General features: G+C 40.7%; 1 protein-coding gene across 7 annotated transcripts in view; it reads right to left on the bottom strand.

Annotated features, from left to right (window-relative positions):
* Positions 1 to 27,869, bottom strand: part of SEMA4G (semaphorin 4G) — a 117,886-nt gene that overhangs the window by 30,787 nt on the left and 59,230 nt on the right. The gene's annotated exons all lie outside the window — the stretch shown is intronic.

The raw sequence follows: 27,869 nt of genomic DNA, 5'->3' as shown, positions 1-27,869 counted from the left end.
ATGTGATTATATATAACAAAGGAATGGAGGTCACTTCTTATTTTTCAGCATAAATTACTTCACAGGATTGCTGCGAGGATAATAATAGAGGAGGCTAATATGTGTGCTACCTTGAACTCCAAGTAGAAAGACAGGATATATGAAATAATACATTATATTCTAAGCTCTAAATTAAGAGAAATTGTGACTTTAAAAAATCAGATGCATAGACTTTAAAATGATTCTTTTTTACACAAAATCAAAGCCCGTAAGTTTGATATTGATATGTTGCAGAAGTGTTGCAGTTTGGCTACCTTTAATAGTTACTCTATATATCCTTAATCAGGAGTCAATTCTGTTAAAACCTAATTTTAAGCAGGTTCACCCATTATTAACAATGATTTATCCATGATGGCTAGCTTGAAAATATTACAAGTAGTCCTCAACTTACAACAATTTATTTAGTTACTGCTGGAAGTTACAATGGCACATTTTAAATTAAAGGTCGTAAAATGGGGCAAAATTCACTTAACAACTGTTTCACTTAGCAACAGAAATTTTGTACTCAATTGTGGTCATAAGTCAAAGACTACCTGTAAAAACTTCAAACCATCTATATCAGGGGTCTCTAACCTTGGTAACTTTAAGCCTGGCGGACTTCAACTCCCAAAATGCCCCAGTCTGCCAGGCTTAAAGTTGCCAAGGTTGGAGACCCCTGATCTATATTATTGGCTTTTCTGGAAAAGGTTTCTGGAAGAGGTTTTTCTGGAACCTTGACACTTTGCATGAGACCAATTTTAAAAGTGACGTGACTTGATTATAACATCAATTTAAATTAACACCTCATTTATTTATTCATTAAAAAAAGAGTGAGTCTTGCAGTAGGATTCATAAAAATTGATAAAAAAATAAAACTTCACCTGCTGACAGCCTTACAATCCAATAAGAAAAAGGAATATGGTACAAAAAACCGGCATTTAAAACCAGTAATTGCTGTAAAGTTACTAGTATTTAGACTGTTGCAATTTGTCTGCAAAACTACCACTAGATGACCACTAGATAGAAGCAAAGAGGTTTTTTTTCTCTTTGCCGCTGTACAGTAATAATTTCGATGTTTGTAGCCTAAATATGGTACTTCTAATAATACTGTTTTCTTTTACTAGATGGAACAGAAATTGTTAAAAATGAGAAGGAGCTGATAACTAATGACAGGCAAAAGCTATGGTTGTTTACCATTTTCTGGAGGGAGAATATGACAAGGTTGGTCTCTTATCAAAGCTTTATTTAACATTAAGCTATCAAAGCTTGCATTGATATTGATGTTCCCAGTACAATGATCCCAATTTTACTCATGGCTAAAAACTAACCGTTTGGTCATTTTTAATCTTTCCCACCAAATAGTGTTGAGGAGAAATTATGAGAAAAGGCTGATCTCTCCATCTGCCAGTCAGTTACCATAATGAATATTTAAACTGAACTGGACGAGATTTATTGTAGAGGGGAGAAATCAATAAAATAGATTAAATATAGAAAAAAGCAAAAATCTTGAAAAATTCCTCTACTAGGCAGTATGCCAGAAAATTGTTGACTGCTCATTTCAAACTCCTCCCAGTCACTGACCTAGAATTAGTTGCTATTAAGAACTTGGAAAGAAGTCCAGAAGTCATGTTGATTTGGTCTTTTTCGTTATCTAATTTTAATAGTTAAAAATTTAACCCTCAATATTTTTAGTTCATTCTTAAGTTTCCCCAATTGATCTCAATCAGTTCTGTGGATTTTGTTCTGCCCACCAGTTGTATCATGTAACCATAGCAACCTTTGCTCAAGACAGAGATTAACATTTTTTTCCCTAGGAAAATGATGTCAATCTTTAATAGATTTTGATTCTTTTAACATTTCTTTTTTCCCTACCTACACTGCTTTATTTTTTTCTAATATGCTCTGTGAATTCACTTAATAATGACATGCAAACTATGGTTTATGGCTTAGCACACACATGTGAAATCACTCAACTATGGTTTACTAATTAGTGTAAATTGTGAAGCCAGCTATTATGAAGCAGCTTCACTTGATCCAATGAGGTGTTTCTGACTTCTGAAGATAAGCTATGAATTCTAAATCAATGCTAACCATGCTGCAGCATCTGTTCATCTTGAGATACCTCTCTCTCCTGGCTTCAGAGAAAAAAAAATCCATAAGATAGAAATCTAAGACCCAGTACTAATGTAGTAACAATACTTAGATTAGGTACCCATAAGAAAGTGATTTAGATTATCAGGTTCTGAGTGCCAGACAGCCTGGTATTCTTCTGCAGGTACTCTTAAAATAGGTGAAGTTTCAGAGGAACAAATAAAAATGAGAAACAGAAGTTTAGTTCTGTTAATATGTGAAGTTTAGTTAATATGTAAAGTTAAACTCTAGAACAAAAAACACTCAGGCAAACAAACTTAAATCAATATTCAAGATAATAGGTAGAAAAGAGATACAAGGACTAAGCAATTTTCTAGAATATGTTCTAGAAATAATTTTAGAAATAAGATCCCTCAAGATGAAGTCATTTTGAAACTTCATCTTCAAAGATGTTAGGAGTAGCCCTTGAAGCCAACCACTTTGATGTCTACCAAAGTCACAATATGAAGAAAAGACCAGAAGTATACCAGGATAGCTCCTGAATTTCTCTGAGTACACACATATGCTCATGACCTTCTATAGTTCAGCTTTCCCAACTGAACTCTTCCTGATGGCTTAGATTATAAATCCATTATCTCCAGCCATAGGTGGGTAGCATACCCACTGCTTAGACCCTCAAAGGGTTATTTTATGGCAGCCTTTCAAAACTTGGAACTTTTCAGGTGGAGCTACAATTCCCATGCCATATTCAATCAGCATGTTACCATGCTGGCTGCAGTGATAGGGTAATAAGAACATGAGGGTGGATGTACCAATATAACGGGTGCGACCAAAGGCCTTGGAAAGAGCAAGTAGGGAGGGATGGTTCTGGGCCATTGAGATGAACTTGAAGGTATAACCAGCGGTCTTGGAAAGAGCATTAAGGGAGGGGTTACAATAAATGGACGTGAGAAGCGGGACTGTGTGCTTTCAGTGGAAGGATAGAGGGTTTCACGGGCAGGACTAGATCATGGGACACCTGTTCCGGGTAACCCGTTCCCTCCTTCATCAGGGGGAGCGGGATGACCCCTTACAGAGACGTGCCAAGGAGTTTAGCGGTTATCTATACGATAAAATCGCTCAGCTCCGGGATAGCTTGGACCAAGATTGCGATGATCCGAATGAGATGACTGAGGCGCGTCTTGTTGATGTTGTTTGGGATGAGTTTGATTCTGTGGCTCTCGAGGACGTGGACAGGTTGCTGGGGAGGCTGCACGCCACTACATGTTTACTGGACCCGTGCCCCTCCTGGCTGGTGCTGGCCACTCAGGAGGTGACACGAGGCTGGCTCCGGGGGATTATAAATGCTTCTTTGATGGAGGGGACATTTCCCGCCGCCTTGAAAGAGGCGGTGGTGAGACCCCTCCTCAAGAAGCCTTCCCTGGACCCAGCTATTTTGGGTAATTACCGTCCAGTCTCCAACCTTCGCTTTGTGGCGAAGGTTGTAGAGAGTGTGGTGGCGTGGCAGTTTCCTCAGTACCTGAAGGAAGCTGTCTATCTAGACCCGTTCCAGTCCGGCTTCCGGCCCGGGTATAGCACGGAGACAGCTTTGGTCGCGTTGGTGGATGACCTCTGGAGGGCCAGGGATAGGGGTTGTTCCTCTGCCTTGGTCCTGTTAGATCTCTCGTCGGCTTTTGATACCATCGACCATGGTATCCTGCTGCGCCGGTTGGAGGGGTTGGGAGTGGGAGGCACCGTTTATCGGTGGTTCTCCTCCTACCTCTCCGACCGGTCGCAGACGGTGTTGACAGGGGGGCAGAGATCGGCCGCGAGGCACCTCACTTGTGGGGTGCCGCAGGGGTCGATTCTCTCGCCTCTCCTGTTCAACATCTATATGAAGCCGTTGGGCGAGGTCATCAGTGGCTTTGGGGTGAGTTATCACCTGTACGCTGATGATACTCAGCTGTACTTTTCCACCCCAGGCCACCCCAGCGAAGCTGTCAAAGTGCTGTCCCGTTGTCTGGAGGCCGTACGGGTCTGGATGGGGAGAAACAGACTCAGACTCAATCCATCCAAGACGGAGTGGCTGTGGATGCCGGCATCTCGGTACAGTCAGCTGCAACCGCAGCTGACTGTTGGGGGCGAGTCACTGGCCCCAACGGAAAGGGTGCGCAACTTGGGCGTTCTCCTGGATGGACGGCTGTCGTTTGAAGATCATTTGGCGGCCGTCTCCAGGAGAGCTTTTTACCAGGTTCGCCTGGTTCGCCAGTTGCGCCCCTTTCTTGACCTGGATGCCTTATGCACGGTCACTCATGCTCTCGTCACTTCTTGCCTGGATTATTGCAATGCTCTCTACATGGGGCTACCCCTGAAGTGCACTCGGAGACTTCAGCTAGTCCAGAATGCAGCTGCGCGGGTGATTGAGGGAGCACCACGTTGCTCCCGGGTAACACCACTCCTGCACAGTCTGCACTGGCTACCTGTGGTCTTCCGGGTGCGCTTCAAGGTTTTGGTTACCACCTTCAAAGCGCTCCATGGCTTAGGGCCCGGGTACTTACGGGACCGCCTGCTGTTACCACATGCCTCCCACCGACCCGTGCGCTCTCACAGAGAGGGTCTTCTCAGGGTGCCATCCGCCAAGCAGTGTCGGCTGGCGGCCCCCAGGGGAAGGGCCTTCTCTGTGGGAGCACCTACTTTCTGGAACGAACTTCCCCCCAGTTTACGCCAATTGCCTGACCTCCGGACCTTTCGCCAGGAACTGAAAACTTATTTATTTATTCAAGCGGGACTGGCCTGATTTTTAAATGCTAAATTTTTTAAATTCTTAAATCTTAAATTTTAATTGTATTTTATTGGGTATTTTATATGGTCAATTGGACGGTTTTAATTTTGGCCTTTTTGGAATAAGTTTTTTAATTGTTATTTTAGTGTGTATATAAATTGTTTTAATGCAGGCTGTACACCGCCCTGAGTCCTTCGGGAGAAGGACGGTATAAAAGTTTAATTAAATAAATAAATAAATAAATAAATCCAGGGGTGAAATGGTTCGGACCGGTTTGGCTGAACTGGTAGCGATGATTGCCATCAGTTTGCTGAATCAGTAGCAATCATCCCTGGTGGCCCCAGCCCCGCCTGCCTGGTAGCCCGCTCAACAGGCGCACCGGGAGCACCTTGCTCACCACCTCCATGCACTGCGCTTGGAAGGGGCCGCCGCTTTGGCTGCCCTCCCTCCCCACCTGGCTGTAGACATCTGCCTGCCCTTCTGGAGCACTGCTGCAGCACCGCTGTTCGCTTTCTTCCTTCTGCTGCCGCGAAACGAAAGCGAATGGCAGTGGTGGTGCTTCAGGAGGGCAGGCAGATGTATTCATTATAGTTTCAGCTGCAGACATCCACCTGCCCTCCCAAAGCACCACTGCGGTGAACGAAACAAACCCATTGAGCTGCGCCTCCTCCTGCAGCCAAACGCACCCAGCCGTGCGTGCACTTTCCTCAAATGGGCTGTGTATGGGGTGAGAGTGCGCAAGAGAGCTTTCCAACCTCTGTTTTTGTGTGTATGAGAGGGAGGGAGGGAGGGAGCGATCTGAATCTGAGGCACTCAAACTTCTGGCAGCAGTGGGGGCAGCTTCTGAGCAGTCCTGAGTCAGCCAGATCCACCTGACCTATTCCCTGAGTCTCACCATTCTCCTAGCCCCCCACTCAAGTAGCAGCAGGTTCTGCTGGACAACAGGGCCACCAGCAAAGAGCGACGCAGCCAACAGACGCTCAATGCCCTGCGCGCAGCACCGCCCTGTCACCAGTGGGGACGGAGCAGCCAGCCCAGGGGCAGGAATGATGTCGTGTCCCACTCCTCCGCTGACGGCCGGGTCAGGGAAATCTGAATCAGGCTTGCCTCTGCAGCTCTGCCCAAAGTCCTAGCAAAGTCCTCAGAGCAGGCAGGAGACCAGTAAGTGACTTCAGCAAGATAAGTTCGACTTTGCCTGACTCAGAGACTGCCAGAAAGCAGATCCTTTATATAGGCCATGGGGTGTGGCTCCATGATTCAGCACTCATTAAGGCCTGCCCCTCCCTTCCTTCTGTTGCCTCCGCCTATCCAATCTTCTGATGCGAGGGTCACTCCAATCAGCTGTTGTTGGAAGTAAACTTTCCTCAGGCTCACATGCTGTGGAGGAGGGGGAGGGGTCTAGCTGCTCCGTTTGCCTGGGCATGGAGCCAGGGCTGGGGCCGGGGGATGCTCCCTCCTCTGCAGCCTGCTTGGGCATGGAGCCAGGGCTGGGACCGGGAGGTGCCCCCTCCTCTGCAGCTTGTCTGGGCATGGAGCCAGAACTGGGGCCGGGAGGCATACATTCCTCCGTGTTCGGGAGCAGATAAGCAGACCCCGGCTGCGGTGAGAGCGGACAAGACACAACAAATGATTCCCGTGGATCAGGCTGCTGCTTGAGCAGGGAGGATGACGCTGAGGAGAAGAAAAACTGCAAGGTTTTGCGCCAGGCGGCTGGCCCCACAGTGGCGACTTGAATGACCCAACTAAAGTTGTGCTTGCAGGTGAATGTTGGCACGGGGGCCTCGGCTGCAGAGCTGCTCCAACCAGCCAGCCCAAGCCCAAACTGAGCTGGCTGCTCTGTCCCCACCGGCGGCTGGGCGATGCTGTGCACTGAGCTGTGCACTGAGCAGCTGTCGGCCATGTGGCTTTTTGCCGGTGGCCAGTTAAGTGCAGAGCCTCAGCTTCCCCCTCAGCTGTCACGCCATTTCCCCCCTCAGGAAACCAAGGGAAAGTGGCATGACAGTGGCTTCCCTGCTCAGCCCCAACAAGCCCCAATCTGTGGTGCCACCATGCCACACCAAGAGAAGCAGAGAAGATCACCACTTGCAAGCAGACAAGCAGAGACAGCAAGTGTATGCCGTGCCTTGAGAAAAATGAGAGGCCCTGTTGTCCCACAGAGGCTGCCACTGCTTGAGTGGGGGGGGGGCAGGAGAATGGCGAGACTCAGGGAGTAGGTCAGGTGGAGCTAGCTGACTCAGGGCTGCTCAGAAGCCACCCCTGCCTCTGCCAGAGATTGGCTTGGCTGCAACAGGAGGCCTGGGTGGAAGGCAGATTTTTCTGCAGCATCCCCCTCCCCTCTTTGGATCGCCCTGTGTGGGGGGCGGGGGGGCTCTGCCTTTGCAGAAACGGGGTGGCAGTTTGTATGGAGGATTGGCGGGGGGATACGCAGCCCTCTGGGATGGAGAGTGGGGCAAGAGAAGGCTCCAAGGTTCATTTGGGCAGTCAAGCCAGAGGGAAACTCAAAGCATTGGGGGCTTCAGAAGGGCAGACTGTGCTTCAGAATGTGCAGTTCCTGGCTCTAACAGTGAGTGACGTGAGTGATGGCATATTGGCCATGCCCACCTGATCACATGACCAGCAAGCCACACCCACCAAGCCACACCCACAGAACTGGTAGGGAAAATTTTTAGATTTCACCACTGAGATGATCGTTCTATGCATCTTAGGATGTTAGGTTAAGAATGTTGTTCTCTACAATATGAATTAAAACTAATCAAGAGATGGTTCTTCCTTCTTATCAAGATTGTGTTTTTCAATTGGAAATGTGAGTTTCAGAAATTTTCGGGGTGGGTGGGTGAATGAAAGAAAGGTAGAAAACAATCAGTGTATGACTGCCTAAATCTCCATTTCCTAGGACAGCATCAGAAGAAAAATTAAACAATATAAAATATACTAAGGTAAAACCTGAAGGATTTTATCTGTAATTTGCAAAGCAAAACAGATTTAACTTCTAGTGAAGTTATATTGCTTTTAACAAAAGCAACTCTTTTTGACAGAAAACAGTAAAGTATCTGCATACCATCTGCTTTTATAGAAGAACTGAAAACATATGTGAGAACTACAGGGACAAATTTTGCTTGTCTTATAACTGAACTATTTTGTTCAATTCTAGATGTGTAAATCTATATTCAGTAATACCTTTCAACAATCATCTTGGCCTCCCCTTCTAAGAAAGGAAAAAAAAACCCCTTGAGAGAAATGATATAGAAACAATCATCCTGATTGGGACACAAAGACCTTTGGGAGCCAGCTACCTGCATAATGTGCTATTTATATCACCTAATGTAACCTCCTTTTCAGGCTCTTGTCAGAAAGCAGCTCATACCAGCACTGGCAGTCTAGGAAATAGTTTGAAATGGGGTGGGGGACTAGCTTCCATCGCCAGACTAGCTTCCATCTGTGAGCTTTCCAAGTATTTCCAAAAATTCACCTTTCATACGTGTAAACCAGGGATGTCCAAACTTGGTCCCTTTAAGACTTGTGGACTTCAACTCCCAGAGTCCCTCAGCCAGCAAAGCTGGCTGAGGAACTCTGGGAGTTGAAGTCCACAAAGGGACCAAGTTTGGACACCCCTGGTGTAAACAGTATTTATTGGAATGGGAGAACTTTTCCATCTTCCACCGATACATAACTTCTGACACTTATATTGAAATAGTTCAAAGATATATAAAAGCTAGATACATCTAATTCAGAAATGAGAAATTTGTGGCTTCCAGATTCTATTATCTTACAACTCTCAGTACCTGTAGCCAAAGTATCCAGTGCTAGCAGTAACAGTGGGTAGAATTCAAAAATGTCTGCAAGGTCATAGCTTCCCATCACTAATCGACAGGACAGGACAGGACAGGACAACAGAGTTGGAAGGAATCCTGGAGGTCTTTTAGTCCAACTCCCTGCCCAGGCAGGAAACCCTATATACCATCTAGATGCAGCCTTTATAGAAAATCATGTTCTAAGATTCTGCACTCTTTCCAATCTGATGGCTTTCAGATAAATTCAATCACATGTTAACAATTCCAAGTTGACATGGCCTTTGATCATTTTGCCTAGAAATTCTAAAAACTGGTCTAAAATATGAGAAGGATACTAATTTAAGAAAATGTCCCAACTGACATATTGCTTATGATAACACCAGTTCTGCTTATGTGCATGTACTATTATGGCAAATGCAAATGACACATAAATAGGAAAGGCACTTAATGCACCAAATTGCTATACAATACATCTCTGTACCTTGATGATGTCACCTGCCTTCCTAGAGAAAATACGTTTTCTGAACAAAGCTCAACCATGGAGAGAGAGAGAGAGACACCTTGTTGTGCTGCAGTCCTAACAAAGAGAGATCAGATCAGTAACAGATGGCAGATACCTGCCTTTGAAATGTCATTGCTGAACAACAATGCAGAGCTTCAGGATGAGTCTCAGCAGAGAGAATTGTAGCACTAACATTCTTTTCACCCAAGAGAATGTTAGTTCTAATTGTGAAAGAGAACATGATTCAAGGCCAGCAATTAACCTTATTGGTCTCTTGAGATTCCATGAAGAAAGGTGACATTCACATTGGATGGCTTTCTGCTAGATGCCCTTTCCTGGCTGCTTTCTCACTTGTTTCAAACCATTCTTCTCAAAGTTTCCAAGCTTACTAAATCTGTTGATCAAGTTCATCATTCCATTACCAAATGTTCTGCAACACATTTCATTAAAAAAAAAAAAACTTGGAGAAATTTGCATGTCTGCATAAAACTGTATTTCTTAGAACTCAGGGCCATTTAATGACTATTGGATACAGGTATTAATTATAAAATACACCAATATGAATGTCAGTAACCACAACACTAGGAAACCACAATGCTGGGAATCAAGATTGAAATTAAGGCCAATATTTTTGCCATTTGCAGGTGACATCTGACATCTTTATTTTGCCACATCCCCTTCATCTCATCTTCAGCCATACAGAATATATCCTTAAATTGTGGTTGGCCATGATAGTAGTGTTTTCCACTTAAACCAATAACAACCACCAATACTTTCAGGATACTTTTAGAATGTATTGCATTTTCATTACCTATGTTGACAGCCCCAATTCTTTGCCTTAAGCTGGAAGAGGGAGGCAGGGAGAGAGAGCAGAGCTAGCTGACAGCTGCTAGCAATTCCCTGCAGCTGCTGAATAGCTTGATTGAGGAACTGTGGGGTGAACCCCATTCCTAGGAGGACTATAGAGCACCCCATTCCTAAGAGGACTATAAGGGACGTGCATAAGAGCACAAAAGTGCCTACTGTTCCTGTCCTATTGTTTCCTTTCATTATATCAAATTAATACAGTTATTGCATACTTTTGCTTATATATATGCTTATATGATGTGTTGATGTTTTATGTTGATGCTTGTGTATACTGTTGTGACAAAAAAAAAAAGTGGGTTTGAGCTTAGCTGGGCAGCTCCCCTACTTCCCAAACTGGTAGAGACAGAAAGTTAACTTCCTCAAAACCAACAAGAAAGTCAACTGTCTCACTTTACCACACAGCTCCTCGATCCACTCTATCTTTCACTGAACCATCACTTTTCCAGAAATCTATTTACCTGCTTCCTCTGCTTCAATTAAATTCAGAGGGAAGATACAGGTGCTGTTCTTTTAACATACCTAACCAGTCAAGTATATATTCCTGCCAGCAGTTTTGACAACCCAGAATCAAACTGGGTCAAAAACCATAATTTTGGGCCAATACAACCGCCATGTTTTATTGAGGAAGTACCTGGCATCCCAAGATTTCTTGGAGAATATTAGCAAGGTTTCGTGACATCACTAGACCTTTTCCTAATGAGCAGGTAGGGAGCAGTAAATGCAGAGTGGATATTGCATTCAGTTAGTGCTTGGGAGTTTGTTACATAGTGCCAGGCCTTGGCAGTGAGTTCTGTAACGAAGACTCTTGTTTTTTCAACTATTACTTTTCTCCAACAATTTTTCTGGGAAGACTATATATACAAAATATGACTAATTTGATTCGACATTCTTTCAACAAAGCTGACTCGATGGAATTTAATCCTGGGCAATAGCAAATCTATTTTGGAGCTACTTTTAACTCCCTTATGGTTGGTTGATTGGATCAATTGACTCATTTTCAGTGCTCCTGACCCAAATATGCACATTTTTGGAACAAGGTCAATATAAGAGAACACTTCCCATGAGGTTATTTCAGCAAAACTAGCCAGGAAGCTTCCTAAGTTAGAAAAACCTGCAGTAGATGTATTATCATTTGTCACCTCACTACAGTGGCTGAAAGAATTAACAAGAATTTTACAGTACCTTGAGAATGAGGATTGGTTGGTTTCCAACATTCTTAGAACTGATGGCATATTTGCATTTTGAAAGCCCGTTGGTCCCCTCAAAAAAGAAAAAAACAGCTTCTGCAGTCTTCCCAATCATAAAATGACTGCCACAGGAGGCATAACCATCTACAAGGTACCTATAGATCAGTAAGCAACCTGCCATCCCCTTTATCTGTTGTCAATGGGATGGTTCCTGCTAGGGTGGCGGAAATCTTTCAAAAGGAGGGTGTTTCACTATGAAAGGGGACACCCCTAGCATCTTTTTTCTTTATATTTAAGCAGTGGTGCCTTTTCCAAGGCTTTTCCATTGGCTTCTTAAGTGCTCTTGGCTATCTTCACCTATAGTATGTCTGCATGCACTGCCAGCTTGCTTTCTTTTGTATATTTCAGACACAGATGTAGCTGGGTGGCCTAAAAAGCTGCTTTAATAATTCAGAAAAATATATTTTGTATTTGTTCCTATGTATCATAAATATATCTTTCGACAGATATGTACTTCCCTATCTCTTATATCTGCAAGTTTAATACTTGCATATATAAGAGACCAGCAAGAGGTTCTACTCTCCTTCTTCCTAAGTAGGCCGTACTCTGCTCTAATCCTTGGGCAAAGCCATGAAGTATTATGGGTTCCAATCAGAGGTGGTATTAAGCAGGTTCTGAACAGTTCTGGAGAACCGGTAGCAGAAATTTTGAGTAGTTTGGAGAATCGGTAAATACTACCTCTCACTGCCCCCACCCCCATCTATTCTCTGCCTTCTGAGTCCCAACTGATCGGGAGGAAATGGGGATTTTGCAGTAACCTTCCCCTGGAGTGGGGAAGGAATGGAGATTTTACAGTATTCTTCCCCTGCCATGCTCACCAAGCCACACCCACAGAACTGGTAGTAAAAAAAATTTGAATCCCACCACTGGTTCCAATAATCTGACTGGTATTTTCTTGGTGTGCTGGAAGGCCGATACTACAAGGTATTTGTCCATTTCTACAGCTGGTAATATGCAACGGATAATATGCAGCAAAGGGCCACAAGGATTCTCCCTTGCAAATAAAACCCCAAGATGCAGCTGCTGTCTATGAAAAATATGTCTTGATATACAATAAATAATTCAGTTGGAAGCTGGGTAAAATCCTAGTTTAGCGACGGACTAAAGTAGCTTTTCTTCTATTTGTATAAAACAGAAATTATATTCTTTCTTGTAAGAGAGTTTTGCAGACATAAGGGATAAAGACAGTTATTTATATTTTTATAAGCTATCCTAGTGCACACAAAACCCTGACATGGAAAAAAGCTGACCAATCTAAACTGAATTAACTTCCAGTGAAAGTGTATAGGACCAAAGTGCAAATTATACACACTGTTTGATTACCATATTTTATTTCACTTTCAGAAACAACAAGCGGCTTAGCTTCAGGTGACATGCAAAAATTAAACCCAGATGGCATTTCAGCAAGATGAAAAAATAGATGGCAATAAACCAATGTTGCTAATCAACTTGTATCTCTATAAATGCCTCACTGCTCTGAATTTCCCTCTATCAACTGTGTGATCTGATATAAAGTGAAATATCTTTAAATATTTTTTACTGTTAGTAAAGCTTCCCCAAAGCTTAATCAACCTTACTGATAGTGCCCAATTAGAAAAGGCAATTTTGCAGAAGAGAAGTCAAAATATGTTAATTCAGAGTGTGAGGTGAGAAGGAAGAATATAGAGGGCTCTATGCTTGTATATTCACCACCATGTAAAAGGGTTTTTCTTTTATCATTAATAATAGCAAGGATAACAAAGGAAAATGGGGAAAAAATAATTCTGATAACTAGTATATCTGCTTCCACATGGAGATAGTCCTCATTTAGCAACCACAACTGGGACTGGCAAATTGGTCAATAAGCAGAGCAGTGACTAAGTCAAATCATGACAGTGCTTATGAGTTTATTTCAGCTTTTCTTCTCCTTACATACCTGCAAAGGTCACAAATGCAAGGATTGGTCAATAAAGTTATTTTTCCATCTCTGTTGCAATTTCTAAGCATCACTAAACAAGGCAGTCTACCTTGTACTGCCTGTATTTACTGTATATATCCCTTTCAGAAATTATCCCTTTCTATAGTTTAGATTTAGAACACCCACAAAAATAACTATTTCTTAACCTATTGCTAACAAACTATTCAACGCACTGATGAACACTTTCCTACCAAATATTTTTACTGTTAGTAAAGCTTCCCCAAAGCTTAATCAACCTTACTGATAGTGCCCAATTAGAAAAGGCAATTTTGCAGAAGAGAAGTCAAAATATGTTAATTCAGAGTGTGAGGTGAGAAGGAAGAATATAGAGGGCTCTATGCTTGTATATTCACCACCATGTAAAAGGGTTTTTCTTTTATCATTAATAATAGCAAGGATAACAAAGGAAAATGGGGAAAAAATAATTCTGATAACTAGTATATCTGCTTCCACATGGAGATAGTCCTCATTTAGCAACCACAACTGGGACTGGCAAATTGGTCAATAAGCAGAGCAGTGACTAAGTCAAATCATGACAGTGCTTATGAGTTTATTTCAGCTTTTCTTCTCCTTACATACCTGCAAAGGTCACAAATGCAAGGATTGGTCAATAAAGTTATTTTTCCATCTCTGTTGCAATTTCTAAGCATCACTAAACAAGGCAGTCTACCTTGTACTGCCTGTATTTACTGTATATATCCCTTTCAGAAATTATCCCTTTCTATAGTTTAGATTTAGAACACCCACAAAAATAACTATTTCTTAACCTATTGCTAACAAACTATTCAACGCACTGATGAACACTTTCCTACCAAATATTTTACTGCCATCTTTCTTGTGAGTATCTTATGAGTATCTGAAGAAGAGCTCTGTGCAGTTCCTAAGCATGCACTCTCTCAGCACAAGCAAGTGGAACAGAATAGATCGTTTTCTTGTATTTTTTTCAAGGATTGCACTGAACTGCAGCAGGCATGAGTCAATGTCATTCTGCTAATCTTTTCACTCAGCCTTTTGAAGCAGCAGCATAGGCACACATCCTTTTGAGCCTCAGGGGAACTGGATGGTTTCCTTAATGTAAAGGCAAGTATGACTCCTATGAAAAGACAAATACAGTATCTTTGCCCTCTGCCTACAGCGAAGGAGGAACATGGCTACAGGGCAAGTTAAAAGCTTCTAGTGTATCGGTTAGCCAGAACAAAGGGATTCATAAATCACCCAGGGCATGCAATGCAGCTGGCATTGTTAGTTTTTTAGAGAACAATCCCACAACATGAAAGGGATTGAAAAGAGGTTGCTTTCTTCTCTAAAAGAGAGCAGAGGTGGGGGCCTTCACTGAGCAGAACTACCTTCCTTAGAAAATATTATAGCAAATGCATTGATTTATGTAATATTTTGCAACTACAAATTGCCTCAGAAAGTATCACGGAATGGGGCACAAATTTACCCTATCAAAAAAACAACAACCAACAAACAAAAAACAAAAAACAAAAACAAACCCAGGGCCTTTTCTTACCTGTACTTAACCATGGTGACCTCTTTTCTCCCCCTTATTCTCAAAGCACAGAAGAACAGCCTCATGGTGAGTAAATTCAGTCTTATTTGTCATCTGCTACTATATTGGAAGGAATTCAGGTGAATGAAAACACAGTCAGCAAAGGCAGGATAAGGATCAGCCATGAGGAGAGCAGATTTCATGGCAGAATAGTTTTTCTGCCAACTTGAGGGCAGATGGAGAACATGTCAACTCAGCCATGGGGAAAGGCCACATTTCTTTTTATTAGAATTCCTCACCAATCCAAACTTAAGTGAAGAGTTGCTTTCTTGTTTTAACAGAATTTCTGGAGGTGGAACATTATATTTATCTCTACATGAAAGGAGTACCATTAATATTGACTATCCACAACTACCTAGTACATTCCCTCTACAGCACAACAGCCCAGAGGTTACTCGACTACCTATTTTGTGTTTTTCTTTCTTTCTTTCTTTCTTTCTTTCTTTCCTTCTTTCTTTCTTTCTTTCTTTCTTTCTTTCTTTTCCTTCCTTCCTTCCTTCCTTCCTTTATTTATTTATTTATTATCTTGGGACCTGAAAACTTGCAAGCTTATTTTTTATCAGTTGGATTGATCTTGATAGAAACTTTACTGTAGATTTCAGGGTTTTTTTGGTCCAGTTTCAGCTATTATTGTAGGGGGTTTTTTTCAGAAGCAAAGGGCATGTGTTCCATTTGGAAAGAATAATTAATATATGGCAGATTTATTTCTGGAGAACCTTAGATCTATCCTCATAAATGTGATGAAAGTAATTTCTGCCATCACTTCAATTACCCTTAGGAAAATAATTTCTGACAGGTGCCAAAGAAGTGGGAGAATTTTTGATGGAATCTTGATTGTAACAAGAACAGTTAAAAAATATCTTCTAGAATTAAACTTTGTTTTTTTTTAAAAACACTGACATACCTGACATAGCAATATCTTAGTATAACACACTGAATCATACGAACTGTGGCTACTAACTGAGCTACAAAAATCTAGACGATTATTAGATACTGAAAAATCTATATCTTTGTTGCCCTTTAATGATCATCTAGTAATTGGCAAGTCATATAGTATCTCCAAATTAATCACCAAAGATAGGTTCATTCAGCATCCTAGCCTAAATTGTGGTTGACTAATTCGCAATTTGTCATATGAATAAAGCACCAATGATTAAAAGTTTCTTTATCTGGTGCAATAGGGTAGGAGTTTATTGTCATAGATGGATGACAATAATGGATTTTTATCACAATCCATCAACTCTCTTTTTCCTCTTCTGTTAAACATAATTTCTACATAATGCTTTTCACTATGGAACTATGTTCAACACTTACAGTTCAAGCAAACTTTTCCTAGGACTTCCTCATATTTGTATAGTGCAAAGTAATTAACGTTCAGAGGAATCTCTTGTCAGACTGGTTTTACAGTCTCTTAGTTTGCTCTGAATCACAGCATGGAGAAGAAAATTTCCCTCTGTGGAAGTTTTTACTCTGATCACCTTTACTATGTATCCTTTCCCTTTGTACTGGTTGAAAATCTAATTTCTTTTGCATAACTCTAAGGTTCATCAATTTGTTCTGCCTAACCTCTTTCATCATGACATCTGAATAGCCTTATGTTGGGGAAGATCAGAAGATTATGACACCCTGGTCAGTATAAATGCTGCTGGGTTGAAGAAATATATTACCCAGAAGACACCCGAGTCATATTAGAGTGTTATTTTTCACAGGAGAAGCTCCTCCTAGCCGTGGCTTGGGTTCTGGTCTCTACTTCGATTTAGCAAATCTGCCTTTCTGTTCTAAGAAGGATTAAGAGTATTGTTTTCATTTTATTTATTTATGCTGCCTTTCACCCATTTCTAAAAGCAGGAAATAGGCACTACTGAGCACCCAACCAATGACACATAGTCCACATTTCAAAGAACTCTGAAGGAAATGAAAAGGATTCCTCACAGAGATCATGTTGCTATATTCAATGTACACACATTCCATTATTTCTATAACCTCCTGAGCTCCATTTTTGCTGACAGAAGGGTTGAAGGAGGCCGTTGCAGCTGAAAATGGAGCTCGGGAGCCTGTTTTTGCTGGCAGAGTGCTCGGGCCCCCACAGGCACCCCCAACACGAATGATGTCGAGTTGGCCATGCCCACCCAGGCCATGCCCACCCCATCTCCCGAGGTCAGACACAACCCTGATGCCACCCTCAATAAAATCGAGTTTGACACTCCTGGACTAGGTAATGCCATAGCATCCCATGATAACTAGCACACTACAAAGAATTAAGCAACTTGAATGTAGGCAATAGGCTACAAGAATAGGTTCTTAAAAGTCAAGCATTAAACTGAAAAAAATTCAGAACAGTTTTATTTGCACAACTGTCAGTGTTTCCAGGTCAGGGGGAAAAAAATATTTCAATCTTAAAGTTGAAAGTTGTTTTGGGGATCCTAACCACTGTGCCACCAAGGCTCTTATATATAGCAAGGAATTTACAGTTTCATTGTATTACTAAACCTTACCATGTTGTGTTCTAAGTTTGTTAAAGTCTAATTCTTATTTCAAAGGGACTTTGTAGATTTCTAGAAAAAGATTGTAACCCCAAAAGTTAAACAATTACTTTATTCAATTTCTATCATGTATGAATTCCCTTACCAATTCTTCGGCTGCAATTTTATTTTTTAACCATATATCACAACAGGTTCTCACAATAATTCATGTCAGCAATTATATATACTTAGTAAGTCAGTTTATTACAATATAGTGAGAACTGTTCATAGCACAAGTTAAAGGCTATACATTATTTGCCAGTCTTACAGGAAAGCTTATTTATTAACCTACAAACTTAAGCTTTCTTCAGCTCAAATGTTTTGCTGCCTTGTGTTGATTTGACAATTGTCAATCCCAAATGGATTCCTTTCTTCCAGCTATTTCACTATTTCCATGCTGTTTCAGCTATTTTCCATGTTCTGTAGCTATGGGTTGTTTTCAACATGTCAATTATAATTGTTCCAGTAATTTATTCCTAACTATGACTTGAAACTTATTTCATAACAATTTATTATACTGAAGACCTCCAAGATTTCTTTCCCAAAAAGCAACCACAAGAACCACATCTGGATTTGTAATTCAAAATGGAGGTTACTTCCAGAAAATTACCCCCATAAGTTACCACTATCAGCAAAGAACACTGATAGATGGGTTTTACCTCCTCTGCTACTACAACAGCAATAGTTTGGGAAGACTAGCAATTGATGTTATAAATGATGCATAAATAAGGATTGAATGAGTCATCTGCATGTCCCTGCAGGATATACCCCTAAGTGAAACTAGGTCTTGCTGTATCATTTTTGCTTTACCCATAACCTACTTCATTTGAATGTCACTGAAAGTCAGAGCATACCGAATCTTTCTTTATATAAGCTGAAAGATGGAAGTTAAAACAAAACCTATAGTCTTCAACTGAATATAGGCAACATTAATCCCAACTCAGCTAGCTATTATCAGGGATAAATTTAGCTATTATAGGGAGTTTATGGAGAACAAGTTTGCCTATCCCAAAATAAAGTATAAAAAATTCATCTAGGTTAATTGATTATTTCTTTCCTGTGGATTTGTCCTAAGGTTCTAGACTGGAAAAGATAATAATGCTGGGCAAGATCAGCAGATGGAGAAGAGGTCAACAAGCCATAAAGTAGGTAAATGAGGGGGGGGGGAAACACCAGGATGCTACAGAAATACAAGTGACAGGGCAATTTTGATAACTTTTATCTACAGAGTCACCAGGAATTGACTATGACCCAAAAGAAGATAACAACAAAAGTCTGCAGTCTCCTGGATTACATTTACTGATAATTCTAAAAAGTGAATTACAAGAGTTGTATGGAACGATACATTTTTAAAGTCTAGGACAGGGGTGTCAAACTGGATTTCTTCAAGGGCTGGATCAGCATTGTAGTTCTTTGTAATGTTTGAGTGGTGAACCTTAAGGTCCTTTATCCAACCTTAAGGTCTGTTCCCAGACTCCAGTACACTGTACAGCAACTGGTAAGGCGTATGGCAGTCATTCACCCATCCTTCTCATCTTGGCTCCGATAATTAGGGACTCAATGCTGGTTGAGACTCTCAACCCAAAACCCTCTCAACTCTGCAACCCAAAACCCAAAACCTCCAGGTCTTGTCAATGAATGTTAGTGGGAGAGCGCACATGTGAAATTTCTCCAGCTGTTTCTCCAGCTGTTTCATTTGCCAGAGTCTGTTTATACAGAGTCCAGGACTCAGATCCATATAAGAAAGAAGGAATGACCACAACTCTATAGACTTTCAGCTTTGTGGAATTACTAATGTGTTGAATGAACATTCTAGTATGCAGCTGCCCCAAAATATAAGCAACAGCCAAAGGCTCAGCAGCTGTTTCTTACTTGATTGCCAGCAAGGATGCAAATTTTAACATTCCAATAACCACACTGAAGAAATTTAAAACAGCTCAATAATCATATGAATAGGCTGAATGCAGAGAAAGTACCACTAGTCAAATCACTATGTCAGGATTCAACGTTTTCCTGTTTCAAGAAGCACCAACTAGGGCTTTTACTACAAAGAAAAAAGCTGTTATTAATTTCAGTCACTCTAAGATAATATAGTGAATTGTTTTCTCAACCTTTATAAGACAACATTTGTGGGCTGCATTGGGTCAATGAATTTTCCTAATAGTTGAGAGAACAACAATTCTTTAATTTATCCTGCCTAACAAATTCCTTCCGGTATAGTAATGATTGTGACCATCCTAAATCCAGTGGTAATTAGCTAAGCCCTGAAACAACATGATATTAAGAAATCCCAAGCTGCTGTGCATTTAGTGGCCTTTCTAGGATTCTCCATTATCAAGATATTATCACAGGATTCAACAGCTATTTACCCAGATAAGCTACAAAATAGTTTTTAACCTTATCATTTCATACATTTTCTTGCAATCTTCTCATCACTTTATCTCTGCTATAATTTGACAGAAATTTCATATGTGTTGTCTCTGCATGCTGACTGCCTCCTATTTGAATTTAACATCAAAAATAAGCTTATTTGGATCTTAAGAAAATGTTAAATTATTTTTTTAAATGTGAAGGTGTTTGAAATACAGAATTGAGAAATAAAACCCATAAATCCCAGCTTCCACATTGGCTGAGGGATTGTAATAGTTTCAGTCCAACTAATATGCAGGTATACAAGGTGGAGAAAGCTGCCATCTCCCAATGCAATGTTCGCCACTGCAGTCTTATCTGCACATATTCAGCACACATTTTAAATGCTATAGTATTACTCCAGTATGAACAGCCATTCCAAAATCTAGGCAGGCAACATAATTTAATGACCTGAACTTAGACCACCCATTGTCACTTGTTATAGAGGATTATGGCTGAGTGGATGTCTTATTTCTTCACACTTTAAAAGAATTTCAGTGTTGTAGGATGAAAAAACCCTGGGGTAAGAAACTGACTCTGAAACTGAAGAACAGGTTATTTTTGATGTTCAAGATCTTAAAAAGTTCATCCAAAAGAGAAGCTGTTAGCACAAACTGCTTGCCAGGAAGAATTTTATGTTAGCCTTGTATACTTGAACGAGAGCAGCTATAAATATGTTGACATGTTTTATTGCTATCATTTCAGTCTCTTCTTTCGGGTTAGCTACATTAAACTTCGAAGGACACGACATTTCAAAACTTCCTTCTTATAATAAACACTAAACAGAGGTTTCAACATAGCTCCTGAACAGTACCAATATTACAAATGAAATTCTGATATTTGGGCAAAGTATGGCATTAAGTAAATTCAGTGGTAAATCACAACAATACATTTAATAATATATTCTCCACGCACATAATATTTTTAGCCAAAATGAGTTTTGCTTGTTACTGGCTTAAAGTAAAAGTAAATCTATAGTGAATTATGGTTTGCAGTTCAGTGTGTTGCATGAACCCAGCAGCAGAGTTTATGAATGAAACCAAAATTGAATAAACCATGCATAAATCCTAAAAGAGATAACATATGGACTCTATACAGCTGCCACCAGAATTCCGAGACCACCATGGCAAAATTTAGCAACAAAATAGCACAATTTTTGGTCTGTTTTTCAGATCTCGGGCAGGAGTGGTTTGTTTCCAAGTAGTTTATTGCTCCCGTCCCTATTCTTAAACCCACTCCAAAAAGACATCAAATTTGGTCTACACCTCTTGTGCTAAAACCACAGCAACATCATATGGCCCTTGTTGGCCTCCAGAAGAGTTTCTCAACCTTAGCAAGATGTCGGACTCCAAATTCTAAAATTCCCCAGTGAGCACTTTTGGGGTTCTTTTTGTTTATTTGCCAGTTTGGGTATTTCATTAAAAGAAACTACTCTTTTATCATAAACCCTACTGGAAGACAATCCTTCTGTTTGAGCGTGCTTCTGAAACCAAGGACGACACCAAGTCTACTATTGGAATGCACAATATTGATGAAATCCTACATTGCAATAATTTGCTCCTATCTTGATGGATACCCATGCCAAAAACATGATTCAAAATCTGCAACTTATTACAACAAGCCTTTGCTACCTTGACTTTAACAAAGCGAGAAGCAGCAGTAATCTACATGAGTTACCAATGGGTACTTCAAGGAGCCATAAACAACACGATCCCAACTCCTATTGCTCTTATCAGTATCATTACTATTTATAATGCCTTATTGCAATTTTGAACTCAGACTGTGTCCCTGCATGGTCTCTCCTGCAATAGGCATTCCTATGCCTGGGCAGTTGCTTTGCACTTCCTTACTTTCATCTTGCCTAATTCTTTTGCTTTCTCTATTGTTCTTTCAAGGTAGTACTATAAAGAATGACCATCTTGTATTTACCACAAAAAAAGTTCAAAACCTAATAAGCATATGCCATAGGTAAATATTTTAGGGAAAAAAATACCATGGCTGATAGTCAAGAGCACAACCAATTTCAATGTAGATGCATATATTAGAGGAACATTACCTCTACAAGAATGAATTCTATGCCACTGCAGAATGATTGAAGCATGTGGAACATCAGTGAGTCAGAAGCATCTTTCATACTAATCTGGAAATACATAATTTGGATCCTGACAGCTTAATATTTATAAGATTATTGCATGGCAAACTTTCTGTTGACTCTCAAGCCAACTATACTTTTGCAGTAACTTCTGAACCTAGTGGAACACCTTGATGCAAAAACTGTCAAATCTCACGAATACGAGCCATCGTTTCCTTATGAGCAATATCCACTGAGAAGGTTGAGAAGAGCAACAATTCAGAGGAAGAAAAAGGACAGAACTTCTGCCCTATTCAGTATAGCAATTATAGATGAATGAGATGCTGTTTTAGGAAATAGTCTGTTACTTATTCAGAGCAGCTCCTTAGAGACCAATTCAATTCTAACTAAAACACCATTACAAAATCTAAGATTCCACTAACAAAACTGGCCAATAATCACTACTTTTCTCAATCTTCAGTCATCCTCTAGTTTCAGCAACAGACCACTTGGCCCTTGTCATATACAGTATTTATTTATGTTGTCACTGTGGAACTAGGTTTCAAAACCATTTCAGATGTGTATAACCATATAAGCTGTAACATTTATTTTACGTACTTGAGTGCTATAGTGAGAGACTCTATATGGCTCATAAAATAAAAATATGTTGTAAACATAAAAAATCTGAAATCATAAAAAAGATAAAATGTTCACATAAGTGTAATAAAACATAACTACTAGAGACAGCGGACTCATAATCATGAGTAGCCTATCATGAAAAGGAATAGTTTCACCAACTCTCAGAGGTAGTACAGAAGGATTCCATGGTTACACTCAGTAGTATAGTAGAACACGAAGGGATACATTCTTTCTATGCAACGCCTGATATATATCATTCGAAAAGGCAGCCACAGCCATTTCAATCTCATATTCAAGGCCAGGCACAGGACTGAAAGGGATCCATATAATCCAGTTCTAACTTCCATAGATAACCCTTTTACCATTTCCTCAATAATTTTTCCTATGAAGGGAAGATGGAGACTGGAGGTAAATTGTACAGATTTCAGGGGAACAACCTGCCTCCAGAAGTTGTGGATGCTCCAATACTGGAAGTTTTTAACAAGAAGTTGGATAACCATTTGTCTGAAATGGTATAGGGTTTCCTGCCTGAGCAAGGGGTTGGACTAGAAGACCTCCAAGATCCCTTCTAATTCTGTTATTCTGTTGTTATTCTAAGAGGAGCTTTCATTTTCTTTTTTAAGATGGTGGGCACAATTTTTTAAAGAACAATTTACACACGCCTATCAAATTTATCACTGCTTTATCTCCACAATTTTGCTTTATCTTCCAAAATTCACTGGAATCTGCTGAATACGATCTGATATACAGTACTTATATGCTATAGCATGATAAAAAAAATAATCTGCAGGCTAGAACTAGCATTTACTACTAAATCACATTTCTTGCTTAACACTGTAAACCCAGTCACATGCTATAGACATAGAGAGAAGGGATTTTACGCAAAAGTCTTAATTGCAGTGCCAGGGGCTTTCTATAGTTAGAATGTCTCTTCAGATTGGAATTTTTAATGTGACAAAAGGTAAATACTATTTAGTATAATAACTATACATATTCATTGTATTTAATATAAGCTTCAGCTAAATGTAAATGTAAGTTAAATTAAATCAAAGGCATTTTTGGCCTTGGCATTGTCTATTTCTTCGTATATTTCTTTTTGCTTTTAATATTGAAGCTTCTGGCAAAACATTCAAGGCCTGGAGAAAGTTCTGAGACTAAAACTCTACTGTATTTCATTCATTGTTTTTCATTAACCATATAGATCTCACAAAAACAGAGGAATACGTGAAAGCATTCAGATAACTGTTGAAAGCTGAGAAATAAAAGATCTGTGGCCAGAGAGGCAGGAAATGTTGGGGGTTTGCATTTTTCCTCATCCCTTTCCCATGGATGATTTCCTCACCTCCAGTGCTACCATTTACCCAACCTTTTTCACTACCTTAGCATATGTCAAAAATAAAATTTCAAAAAACCCACATTTTTACTATCTTCTCAGCAAATTCATTGTTCCCCACTTGCTGTTTCTTTAATGCTAGAATGAAAAATGCTTCCCTGTACTCTATTTGATAATATAACTTTGCATGCCAGTTCCATCTTGGAAGTTGAATGCACAGATAAAAACAATTGCAATTAATTGCCCATACTGAAAATCCTGCGTTCAGCCGCTTCCGCAAACCAGCCCCAAATGATAGTATCATTTTCACTGATGTCATACATTCCTTGAAGGAAGTAACTATAATGAGACAAGAGTTCAAAGGACCATAAAGCCCAGGACCTGCAGATGAGGTAGTACCTGGCTCACCCCCTGCGATGCTTTTTCCCAGAGTAGCAGATCCGTCTGAACCTTTGAGAATGCAGGCAGTTCAGGATTGAAGATTATAGACAGAGAACTGCATGATATTTTGGCTGCAAGGAAGGGCTCCCACAACGCAAGTCCTTGATCCTGCACACCCCTTCTGGCTGGATAGCCTTGATGGCAATGAATGAAGCCTTGGGGGGCAGAGTCTTCATTTCAAAGCAAACCTTGGATGAAATTATGGTTGTGTTCACACATGACATGCAACCTAGATTAACATAAATCCATGAATCCTTTGTTTCTATAGCAAATGGTTGTTGCTTAATTTTATTGCCTGAATAATACAATACAATGAGACTGTAATTACAACATGTTAGATCACCAACTACTCAAACCCATGTTAGCCTAGTTGAACAATAACAATAGCACTTAGACTTATATGCACTTATAATAAGCACTTAGATTTATATGCAGCTTTGTAGTGAGCGGTGGCTCAGGGGCTAGGACTTTGAGCTTGTCGATCGAAAGGTCGGCAGCTCAGCGGTTCGAATCCCTAGTGCTGCCGTGTAAGGGGTGAGCTCCCATTACTTGTCCCAGCTTCTGCCAACCTAGCAATTTCAAAAGCACGTAAAAATGCAAGTAGGAAAAATAAGGACCACCTTTGGTGGGAAGGTAACAGCGTTCCGTGCGCCTTTGGTGTTGAGTTATGCCGGCCACATGATCACGGAGCCGTCTTCGGACAGCGCTGGCTCTTTGGCTTTGAAACGGAGATGAGCACTGCCCCCTAGAGTCGGCAACGACTAGCACGTATGTGTGAGGGGAACCTTTACCTTTTACCTTGTAGTGCTTTACAGCTCCTCTAAGTGAGTTACAGAATCAGTATATTTCCCCCAACAATCTGGGTCCTCATTTTACCTTCAGAAGGATGGATGGCTGAGTCAACTTTGAGCCGGTAAGAATTGAACTCTTGGCAGTGAGAATGCAGATTTAGCTTGCAATACTGCATTCTAACCACTGTGCCATCATGGCTCTTGGCAAACCCAGTCAGTCAGTATACTACATTTTTTGGTATATCAGATGCACTTCCCCCTCCCCCTGCAAAGTGGGTGGATGCGTCTTATACAGCAAATGTTGCCGAAGCCCTGCCCACCCTTTGGCCTCTGCCGCCCAGAAATTTGCCTCCTTGCAGCAAACAGCAAACAGCCTGGCCAGCTTCAGCACAGCCTGATTTAGCACAAGTAGCTGATAGACATTTGGATCTGCCTCACAGAATACCGCCTATCAGCTGTTCCAAACTGCGGGAATCGCCATCATCCATTGCATTGTCACTGCACATTACTGCCTCTGCATGCCCCATTTTCTGCCTCTGCACATCCTATTTTCCGCTTGTTCCACCGCCACTTGGAATGGGTCAAAAATGGGATGCACGGAGGTTGAAAATGGGGCATGCGGAGCCCAAAAATAAGGCCTGCGGAGGCCAAAAATGGGGCACATAGAGGCGGCAGCAGCGATAGGTGGCGATGGTAGTGATCTCTGCAGCCTGGAACAGCTGATAGGCAGTATTCCGGGAGGCAGATCCAACCGCCAATCAGCTGCTCATGCTAAATCAGGCTGTATTGAAGCTGACCAGGCTATTTGCTGCCAGGAGGCAAACTGTTGGAAGGCAGAGGCAGATTTTTTTTTCTTGTTTTTCTCCCCAAAAGCTAGGTGCATCTTATAGTCCAGAGTGTTTTATAGTCCGAATAATATGATATGTTGTAACAGAAATGGTGGAAGAAAGCAATCTCTCGTGGTGGAAGCATGCACTTAACATTTTGGGGCTATAGTGGGATATGGCAATAATGCAAAATGAATCTGTCCACCATTTTTTTCTGAATATTTTTTAAGGGAGAGATTGGCTGCTTGGTATTAAAACTGTTAAGTTTTTTCTAAGACTAGTACCTTGCCTAAAACTCTTGGAAGCTCTTTCTAATCTATCACTAGTTACCCAAAAGTGTTCCAGCTGATGTAGAACTCATTTGCAGGTCCATGAAGCTCTGTGGCTACTTATTCTGTATTGTGGCACTCTTAATTTTCCAGTGCTTGAACCTAGTCTTCTTTGTGATTGAACTCACAGCATTTTTGAACAATGCCAGTAGCTTATACTGCTGTTAAGCTTGTGTCCTGGCTTGGTTGCTGAGTAGCTACTGTTTTAGTCTGTGCTCTTGTCCTTTGGACTCATTACTTTTTGCTTCTGTGACCTGATCTATGGGACTTTGATTGGCCTCAAATTTTGATTGGCCTCATTTTGCTATTTCACTTAAACAGAAAAGGACAGAGATTATTCAAAGTTTTAGTATTATTCTGTGGTTGGAATTGACAAATTAAGTCTTTTAAGCCAGGTAACTACCTAGAGGCAGCCAAAGTGAAACAGAGCTGTGGGCAAGGCAGCTCATGCAAACCAAATAGAATTCTTCCCGCTTTCCCTTGCCGTCATGAAGAAACTTCTGATCATGCGTTTCTAATACATGCAGATTCCCAGGAAAGTGGAGCCTGGGGATTTGCACCAAGATGCTGATATAATCAGACATGCATGTTGAGGCGAAAGATAGCAGTGCTGACAGCTTCAACCTGGCATGTAATCATCAGTGGCAGCTCTCACACAGCTCTTAAAGCAGGATTTCCTCTCCCTTTCTGTTACATAGTAAAATAAGGAACAATTCTAAGGGAAACAAACCTAACTGGGGCCTCTCAAAAGGGAGCCTTTCTTTTGCTATAAATTCTCTGTAAAATAATCCATGAATGGTTGAACAAGCCAGTATCCATGGTTTATTTAGGGAAGAGTTTCCCAATCTGGCGTCCTTTGGTTGAGCAGAAGTGAGGTCTTTGACAATAAATCACCTGCTTTGAACTGCGTAGGTTGGAGCCTATCCAAAGTATGACTAATTATTTCAAGATGAAACAATACATTTCACTGAAGGTAATAAAACTCATAGTTTTAATATTTTGGGTTTTCCTAAAGTCCATTTTACAGCACCATTAAGTATAACAGATGAAAGGAATCAGCACATTGCCATTATTGTATCATTCGTTTACATCATAGAGCACTCTCTCCCCATTAATATTAATGGATTACCTAACTCATGCAATTCACCAGTGTACAACAATCCCTCATTGTTTCTAGCCTCACAAAACCAACTAATGGTATCTCTTTGGTATTATCTCAGAAATCCATTAAGTTACAGTATCACAGAATTGTGAACGTTCCAGAATCCACAGTAGCAAATCACAATTCTACCACCAAAAAATCAAGTGAGGACTCCATAATTGGAATCAAAAATCAGAAACTACATAGCTAGTGCAATACTGGATGCAACTATCATCACTTTAGCATTAAAATCATAAACAAAGCAAATACCTGTAAATAGCCCTATTAGCTCCATCCTATCAGCAAAATTCAAGAAACTATGGAATAAATGCTTAATAATTCATTTATTGCATTTACTCTATACATAGATCTCTGATTGGTATATAGAGATAAGATTTAACTTGGTTAACTTCCTATAATCAAAACTGACTAACCAATATCCCACTTTAAAAGAGGCCAGATTTGGATCTTGGAAGAAGTAAATTTTTGGCAACAATTCTTTCAAAAGATTTGAAGATTTCAAAACAGTCATACTGCATATTTCAAGATACTAAAATGTCTGCCACAAAAATGTTTGGAA

Source organism: Ahaetulla prasina, chromosome 6, assembly GCF_028640845.1.
Source record: "Ahaetulla prasina isolate Xishuangbanna chromosome 6, ASM2864084v1, whole genome shotgun sequence".
Lineage (NCBI taxonomy): Eukaryota > Metazoa > Chordata > Lepidosauria > Squamata > Colubridae > Ahaetulla > Ahaetulla prasina.
This window is presented reverse-complemented; position numbering and strand designations above follow the sequence as displayed.